The sequence below is a fragment of the Medicago truncatula genome, chromosome 7 (assembly GCF_003473485.1).
Source record: "Medicago truncatula cultivar Jemalong A17 chromosome 7, MtrunA17r5.0-ANR, whole genome shotgun sequence".
Classification (NCBI taxonomy): domain Eukaryota; kingdom Viridiplantae; phylum Streptophyta; class Magnoliopsida; order Fabales; family Fabaceae; genus Medicago; species Medicago truncatula.
The window spans coordinates 49,815,086-49,824,644 of NC_053048.1; the positions used below are offsets into that span (position 1 = coordinate 49,815,086).

Genomic DNA, 9,559 nt, shown 5'->3' on the forward strand with positions numbered 1-9,559 from the left:
TAGAAAAAACAAAAAAGATACTAGAAAAAATGTAGGATAAACAAAAGAAAATGTAAGACTATGATTTTTTTTAAAAATAAATAAGAATATAAAGAACCAGAAAAATAAAGAAACAATAAAAAAATATTAATTCAGTAAAAAAATAAAAAGAAAACGCAAAAAATAGCAAACAATAAAAATAAGAGAAAAAATTCAATTAAAAATACGTGAAAAAACTAATTTGTACCTCTAAATATTTTCTATTTTCATACAAGTTTTATACATTTTTTTTATGATTTGTTTAAGTATTTTTCCAGTTTTTATTTCGATTTGTTTGAAAAAAAAAATATTCCAAATATTTTCATAAAAAAATAACATTTAATATAAATAATTAATTATGTAGATAATTTCCTAAAAAAATATTTAATATGAAGATATTTATATAATATAATTTAAGTCAAGTAAGCACTACCGCATTAACTAAAATAAACTCAAATGTGGTGGGGGCAAAATCTTTATAAAATTTATGTTTACTAATGATTTGTAGTTTTGTACTATCAAATTTGGAACTTGATGATAGCTACCGGTTAATGTGCATAATATAAATATATATTAAATTTTGGGAGCATTTAAAAAATTGCATAAAATTTATTTGTGACAGAATATTTTATATTATTCTGTCCCAAAAGATATTTTAAAAAATAAATTAGATTTACATTAATTTCATTTTGTCCCTAACTCCGACACAACATTGGGACGGAATATAAGTATTCTGTCACAACTTTGGGACGGAAACAAAGATTTGTTAAAAATAAATAACTGCATTCCATCTCACATTCCGTCTCAAATATGTGACGGACAAAATAATTCCGTCCCCAACTGATTGCGACATCACTATTTGTGACGAAAGAAAAATGTTGCAAATTCCGTCCCAGATTTTAATTGTGACGGATGTTTACACTATTGTGCGACGGAAAATTACGTCCCAAATCAATGTTTTTCTAGTAGTGAGGGGACAAAATTCAAATTCAATCAAATTAGAGGGGGTAAAATTCTGAATTTTAAAATAGGAGGGATAAAATCCAAATTCAATCAAAATAGGAGGGTAAAACCGCATTTAAGCCATACTTTTTTGGATGTAATTTGTTGCATCATATGGTGAATATTATCATGAATCAATTTTAGACAACTTTGTTTTAGTTTTTTTGGATGTAAGTAGTAACATAATATCATCATGATATTATGAACCTCTTTGTGGTGAAAGTTTAATGAATAATATTTTGATATTTAAGTATGTTCATGTTCATGACTATTTTCATCTACAAAATAATATGTTGATAGCAAGTGAAGAGAAGAGGAAATAATTATGTTTTTTAATTAAACAATAAGGGTATTGTAATAATTTCATAATGTCAAATAATTTTTTTGGAAAAAACCATTAAACTCCAGATTAATCGCCCACCATAGGTGGGTCGGAAAGCGATGTGAAAGCAAAAAAAAAAGAAAAAGAATTTAAAAAAAAAAAATGACGTGTAAGTGTCACGTCAGTGCCGTTAGAGGTCACTTAACAGCAGAGACTAAAAGCTATGACCGAAAATTTTGTAGAGACTAAGAAGTGTGATTTGTTTTTATAGAGATTAAAAGCAAAACAAATATTTATAGGGACCAAAAACTTAATTAATACTGCAATTAAACATGCGACTATAAACAATCGAGTAAATAGACAATTTCTCCCCTAAAATTGTAAGTTTCGTCAATTACCCCATGATATTAACAAAACTTCAATTACTCCTTCAAATTGCATAATGTTAGTCAATTTGTCCCCTCTGTCAAAAAAATATGAAGTTTTTTTTTCGATTATGAACAAATACCCCTTGATATTTAGCACTTATGTGTTAAATTTCAAGAGGGTAATTGCTCATAACCAAAAAAAAAAAAAAAAAAAACCAATTTTATTTACAAGGGGACAAATTGACCAACTTTATGTAATTTGATTGAGTAATTAAAATTTTGTTAATGTCAGGGTAATTGACTAAACTTATAATTTCAGGAGGAAATTGTCTATGAGAATTGTTGTTCCCACATTTGGTTGGACTATGCCACACGAGTAAATTACTCAAATGCTCCTCGGCAGATAACTGCCGAATTATGAAACCGGCTGCAGTTAACTGCCGAGGAAAACTTCGGCAGTAAACTCCCGAGGAAAACTGAAAACTTCGGCAGTTAACTGCCGAGGAAACCTCAAATCTGTTTTTTTATTTTATTTTTTATTCTTTGAGAATATTTCGCCGTCTTTATCATTTTTGATTGATTTTTCTTAATAATTCGTTTTTAATTTTAATGATTTGGCTTCCTTATTTATTTTAATTGTATTACTCCTTTAAATCTTTTTTTTTTGTTATAACTGCTTTGATCTTCAACAATAGTGAATATTTTATTTCCAAAGAACTTTCACGGAATTTTCTTCTTTTATTTCCTTTTTACAGAAATATTCACAATTATTTTAATTGTATTACTCATTTGATCTTCTTCTTTTTTTGCCTATTTTATTTCCAAAGAACTTTCACGAAGTTTTCTTCTTTTATTTCCTTTTTCTTTGTTTTAGGCTTAACATTTAAGTCCTCAAAAAACATTTCAATAAGTGTAAAAATTAAGTATTTGAATATTGTTTTGCAAATTATTTAAATAAATAAAAAAAATCTTTGTACACAATTATTTTAATGTAGAAAATATGACAACATATTATACCTTAAAAAAATCTTGTGCACAATTATTTTAACGATTTTTTTATTGTTATTTGTATTTAAGTAATGTGCAAAACAATATTCAAATGCTTAATTTTTACACTGATTTAAATGTTATTCTTATTAAGATATATACACATAAGTATAATACTACAATTGTTTAAAACGTACCAAAATAATGATTGAAACATTCAAAATCAATAAATATTATTAAAGATAATTTATGGTTTTTGTCAAAAAAAAAAAAAAGTTTGTTATTAATGACAATTTATGGATTTTGTCAAAAAAAAAAAAAACAGGTTTTCTCGGCAGTTAACTGCCGAAGTTTTCCTCGGCAGTTAACTGCCGAGGGATATTTGAGTAATTTACTCGTGTGGCACAGCCAAACCAAAAGTGGGAACAACAATTCTCATTGTCTATTTACTTGTAAATAATACTACTAGCGAAGAAGAAATCCTAATTCAATTCCCAATCATCACAGTCACAGTATTGTATTTTCATCCAAACCAAGCTAAGCCGTCGTTCATCGTCACAAACAGAAACAGGTGCGATAAGCTACTTTACTTTATCAATTATCTCTATCTCTCTTATACTCTCCAAGCGATACTTATTTATGTTGTAAAATCAAAATCATGTGATTTTCATCGTTTTTTTAAATTTAGGGTTTTGGTTTCGATTTGTAATTAGGAATTTACGATGTGGAGGGGTAACTCAGTGCGGGTTTATAAGTGTTAGCTGGTTTCGATTTATTTTTAGTCTGAGTTGGAAGAAAGTGGTTTCTAGGTATAATATCCGGTAGCCCTCTGCTCTGCTCCTTTTATGAGTGGGAGGCCCATCCCGTCATGTGCTGGTACCAGTAGATCTGTTGAGGCTTCTTGCTCTCGGCCGCCCATCTCTCTTCTCTCTTGCTGGGGGAGTGTTGAGGCGTTTTAGGCTTGGTTTTGGTGCTTTTTGAGTTGTCACTTGTCACTCTTCCACTCTCCGGAATTATAAGAAGATCAATTCAGTCTTTAGGTTCATTGTGTATTTGATGTATTAGTCTATCTTCCGACTGTTTCTTATACTAAGACTGGAGGGACATCCTCACTCTCACAATTATTGTTTTTAACATTTTTTTCTTTTTTCTCAAAATAATTTTCATTTTACAATACCAAATGCAACATTTATTTTATTTTTTTCCACTATTATACACTTATTTAATCCTTATTTAATGAATTTCATCCAACTTAACAACTACTCCACTAACTACAATTAATAAGGGTGTTTTAATAAATGTTACTAATTTTAAGAATCATTTTTTTAATAATCGTGCACAACCCTTAAACGACTAATATCATGAGACTGAGGGAGTATATGTTATATATTTTAATAACTGTGTTCGTTATTGCTTGCAGTAGCAATGAAGAGGTGTAAAAAGCTTAAGAGTGAGTCGCGTGCAATGAAGAGGTGTAAAAAGCTTAAGAGTGAGTCGCCTGCAATGAAGAGGTGTACAAAGCTCGAGAGTGAGTTGCCTGATTGTATTATATCTTATATCTTTTCCAAGTTTGGTTTGAAGGATTTGGTGAAAACAAGCGCATTGTCCAAACGATGGATTCACGAATGGGGATTAAGGACGGACCTCAACTTTGATCTTCATACCATGTTTGACTATAACACAATTCAAGACTTACCAAACACACTTCCACTCTTTCAAAGATTTCACTTTCAATCTCAATTTGCCACAAGATTGGATCAATTTATGCTCCATTATAAAGGTGCTATCATCCGTTCAATCCGAGTAAATTTTCCATTAGGCAATGAACATAGGGATGCCATTGATAGATTGATCTCCAAAGGAATTGCTAAGGGTGTCAAACATATTGAACTTCTCTTGTCATCTGAAACAAATGATACTATTGATTCTATTCCGCCATACAAATTTCCCCTTACTCTCTTATCTGACTTTGATTCTCTGACGTATATGCACCTGCAAAACTGCTTCCTACTAGAACCTTTGGACTTCTCTGGATTCAAAAATTTGAGAACTCTTGTGTTGCATCTAGTTGATGTGAATCAGAAACTGCTTCAGAGTCTGTGTTCCAATTGCAGCCATCTTGCAGACTTCACCCTTGATGATTGTCAGTTCACTTCTAACGTGATAATAAACAGTCCAACATTGCTTCGTTTGAACATCGTTAACTGTGGGGTTAAACGTGGGGATAACGGTGAGGTTAAAATTCCAGAGTATATAACTATCATAATCATTGCATCAAATCTCTCATCCTTTGAATATTCTTGTCATAAACTTTTTCTAGTACACCTGATGAACATTCAGGCTCCTATGTTATCCAAGTTTAGCTTTAGAGGAATGGAATTTTCTAAACCTGTTGGGTTTTCTGTATTGAAAAACGTAACAAAAATTACTTTGGATCGACCACTAATTTAAGATCTATCTACGCACATCTTGCCTCGTTTGTTTTTCTGAATGTCTCCAACTTGAAGATGTCACCTTTATGAACTGCGTGTTCATAAGTTCAATAAAAATTACCAGTACAAAGTTGCGTCATTTCAACATAATTGATTGTGGTTGGGCGAATAAATCTCCTTCTGAGTTAGCTATTGATGCATTGAATCTCTCATCCTTTGAATATAGTGCTCATACCACGAGGATAATTTCTATTATGGCTCCAAGGTTATTGAAGGTTTTCTGGAATTGTGTTGTTAGAGAGGAAGCACCACACCTTTTTATTAATCCAATTGCAAGATTATCACATATTGAGAATTTATCTATGGCCGTCCACCCTTCACTGGTGAGTCACTCAAAACCCATGTTTGCTAGTTGATGTTTATTGTTTGTATATAGGTTGCCAATCTCGGATAGCGGTTGGTCCCAAAATTGAGATAACGGCATAGTGCATTGCAACATTTTCTAGGTTTCTTTTAATTAATTTGATCACTAGTTGCTTTTAATTCACTTTAAATATTACTGTTGTAAACAGATAAAGGAATTAACGAAGGTCTTGGTTCGATTTCAAAGTCTTAGACAATTGGAGTTTATTATCATGGGAGAATATGATCCTAGTTGGGACTACTTTTGGATTTTAGATATTGCAATGGCTTCTGAGCATCTCCAAAAACTTTCTCTGACGGTGAGTTATTCAAACTCTAATTTCTTTTGTTGGTTGTTCACTTTTTTTATTAACTTTAATGGAACTAGAAGTTTATTTTCCGTATTTAATACTAATGTGTTTGTCTAAACGTATCAAGAAATTTATAAATTAAAAAATTATTTTATATTAAAAAATAGAGACAGTTTTGCATATAGATTCACATCATATCATATGATTTATAATCATCTTGATTGATAACTTAATAAATGATCATTGTAATTTTTTATTTACTTATATTAATTTTCGGAACTAATTGTTAACTTTTTATGTGTGTAATAAAAGTAGGAATCTAGTAAAAAAAAATCTATTTTTTTGGCCTAGTAGCTAAAGCTCACACATTTTAAATGTGGAGAAGTCGGGTGTTCGGAGTTCGAACCCCAGCCCCGCATATAATATGCAATATCCCTACAAACTGGGTTAAGCTCACGGGAATAGGAATCTAGAATTTAACTCAATTAGTAACTCCCTTGTAGTTAATTACAATGATGTAAAATAGATTTGTACTTCCCCCTCTTTCATAAAGTGAGTTGTTTAAGTCTTGAATGTGTAACATATAAGTGGGAACATATTACAACTTCTTGAAATCTGCACGATTAATTTCAACCCAATTATTTTTTGTAAAAAAATCAAATCTAATATTTCATGGTTTATGCTTTGTTCTGCAAAGAGGGGTAACCTTGGCGCAACTGGTAAAGTTGTTGTCATGTGACTGGAAGGTCACGGGTTCAAGTCTTGGAAACAGTCTCTTGTGTAAAAAACAAGGTAAGGCTGCGTACAATACACCAAATGGTGGGACCCTTTCCCGGACCCTGCATATGCGGGAGCTATAGTGCATCGGGTTGCCCTTTTTATGCTTTGTTCTGCAAAAAGTAATAAATAATTGATACGTTAGCTTACAGCTTATATGCTATATATAAGCTATAGACGCTACTTGATGTAGCATATGAAAAAACACTAATCTCATGAAAATGACTAGGTCAATCCTATTTAAAATGACTAGGTCCCTGATGTAGCATATTAAATACATTTTTGGTCTCCCTATTTTGAAAAAAAAGAAGTTTTGGTCATCCTATTTAAAAAGACAGCTTTCTAGCCCCAATTTTCAATTTTTTGAGTTTTAGTCCCCAAGCTCAATTTTGGCGATGTGGCCTTAACACTAATGATATGGCAGTGCCTGGGTGGACATTTAATTTCCATGTCATTACTAATTTGTTTAATTCAATAATACCTATTTTATACAATATTTTAATTATTGAAATAGTATATTAAATTATAATTATTAACTTAGATTTAGCAATTATAAAATTAGAAATTATCCAAAAAAATAAAATATAAATGCATAATTCTTCAACCCACAAATTGCATGGAAATGATAGCAGATAGCCGCAAGCGCAATCGAATGAAAGAAAAGAACACACGCTGAATCATTGCCCCATTAAGGATCTTTCTATCCATTTAATTTTCAAGTTTTAGATCTCTTGGAATTTTGGGGTTTTATTGAAGAGCTCTGTAAAAAATTTAGGTGTGTTTTGATTTGTACATGTTTTTTTAGTACCATTTTGTATGTGTTGAAATGAATTTCAAAAGATGCTACTGCTTCATTTTATACTTCATATTCTGGTTTTGATTTGTCGGAAACTACGAAGAGGTTTATGGTTTGTAAAGGGTGTGCAGACCTGAAGGGGAACTTGGGGTTTTTGAGTTGAAGAGGCAAGTGAAGCGTGAAAGTGATGTGAGTGTAGAAGAGAGAATGATATAGGATGTGATTTAATAAATATTATTTTGATTTATTAAATCAGTTTTAACAATTAATTATGCACTGGGTGGGTTTCTTCGTTTAATAGTTTTTCAAGGGGTAAAAGTCACTTTGGTCCTTGAATGTGCAATGATTGGTCATAATAGTCCCTCTGGACCAAAATTCTAAAATAGTTTCTGATTGTGCACTCTTTTAGTTAGAATTGTCCTTGACGCTAAACTAATTTCTTAATGCTTACAATAACTCTTTCAGAGAGACTAATATGACAATATCAATGAAACATTTTAAAATCGGGGACTATTTGACTTCAGGGACTAGTTTGATACTTTGAGAAACTGTTGTAACTAATCGTTACACGATCAGAGGCTAAAGTAACTATTACTTTTCTTTTAAGGGGTTGCCAAGTTTTCTTTTCATAAGGTGGTAATAACGGTGGAGACGGTTTGAGTACATGGAATAGTATGATATGCCTAATGAGTGCATATCATTAGTGTTAAGGCCACATCGCCAAAAATGAGTGCATGCAGTAGGTCTACACGGTTTTGGATTTTTAAAAACCGTGCCCGACAGTCTAACCCACATGACCTGTGAACCTGCGGGTGGTTCAGCTATTTCAAGTGGGGCGGGTTCAGATTTTATGCTCACCCCTAGTTTTATATGCCTAATGGAATTTTAAAATTTTCATATATGTAACATTATGATCTATTATTTTTTGAGCAATTCTAAATGGTACGAAACAAAAAAGAAGAAATGTTACATGTCTTGATTTTAAAAGAAGCGGAAATTGGTTACTTTCTAATTTGTAGGAAATCAGGCTTTGGTCTACGTAAACTAAGTAGAATAAAAACTATTGTGCTTTTTGTGCATTGATTGTTTCCTAACAACAAGCATTGCGCTTATTTTTTAATTTTCAGATTCAAAATCTACACCCGGAACATTCACACATGGTTGGATTTAAGAGGCAAAAAAGAGAATATGCATTTTTTCATAATGATTTGAAATATGTGGAGTTTCGTGGTTGTGTTTGCTCCACAAACGTTATTGAGTTAGCTAGTCACCTATTGAGGAGTGCAAATTCGCTTAGAAAAATGACTTTCAATTCTCGTGACAAAGTCTATATTGGAGCTGGTAGATGGTTCAGAGATACTACTGATCGTGACAGATACTATATAGATGCTAGTAGATGGATTAATTTCTGCGGTGGTGGTTGTTGGATTGAAGAGAATGTTATTCACGAGATGCTTAAAGATGAAGTAAATGAACAATGCCACCTTATAATTTTGTAATGTTATTTTATCTATTTATAATGAGTTTTTACTATTGTTATTGGTGATGAATCCATTCGTACTTTGTATAATTTACTTATGAATTTTTGGGTTTTTGGGAAAGATTGAGTGGATTTTTGGGTTTTTCGAGGAAACCAAGAGTGATAGGTTCATTTTCATATTCATCATCAGAATCATCAAAATCATTATCATTATCATCATCTTCATCTACAAATTCATCATTTTCCATTCGAATTTCCTTGAGTTTGTTCACAAAATCTCCAATTGATGCATCAATGTCCATCTTTTTTGAGACGCAGGGAGAAGGAGAACGACGCGGCAGGATTAGGGTTTATAAGGTTTTGGGATTATCTCTTGCCCTCTGTCTACAGTATCTTAACTATTCTCACCCCTTAGATTAATTTAACGGTTCAAAGGGTGAAATACAAACAAAAAAGTTGTGAAAGAGAGTGGTGAAAAATTGATATCAGTTTAAAATAATTTATCTAACTTAAATAATTTATTTATAATTTTATTCTTCTTTATCCAATCATATGACAGAATTTTTTAAAAAATATTTATTTCTATCTATTCTTCAATATATAAATGGAGATATCAAGTTTTAGTGTAACCTTTTTTTTATTTAATTTTGCCATTCATTAAATT

General features: G+C 31.3%; 1 pseudogene; it reads left to right on the plus strand.

Annotated features, from left to right (window-relative positions):
• The first annotated feature begins 3,127 nt into the window (after positions 1 to 3,127).
• LOC25499430 (uncharacterized) lies at positions 3,128 to 9,072 on the plus strand (annotated as a pseudogene).
• Positions 9,073 to 9,559: the final 487 nt, after the last annotated feature.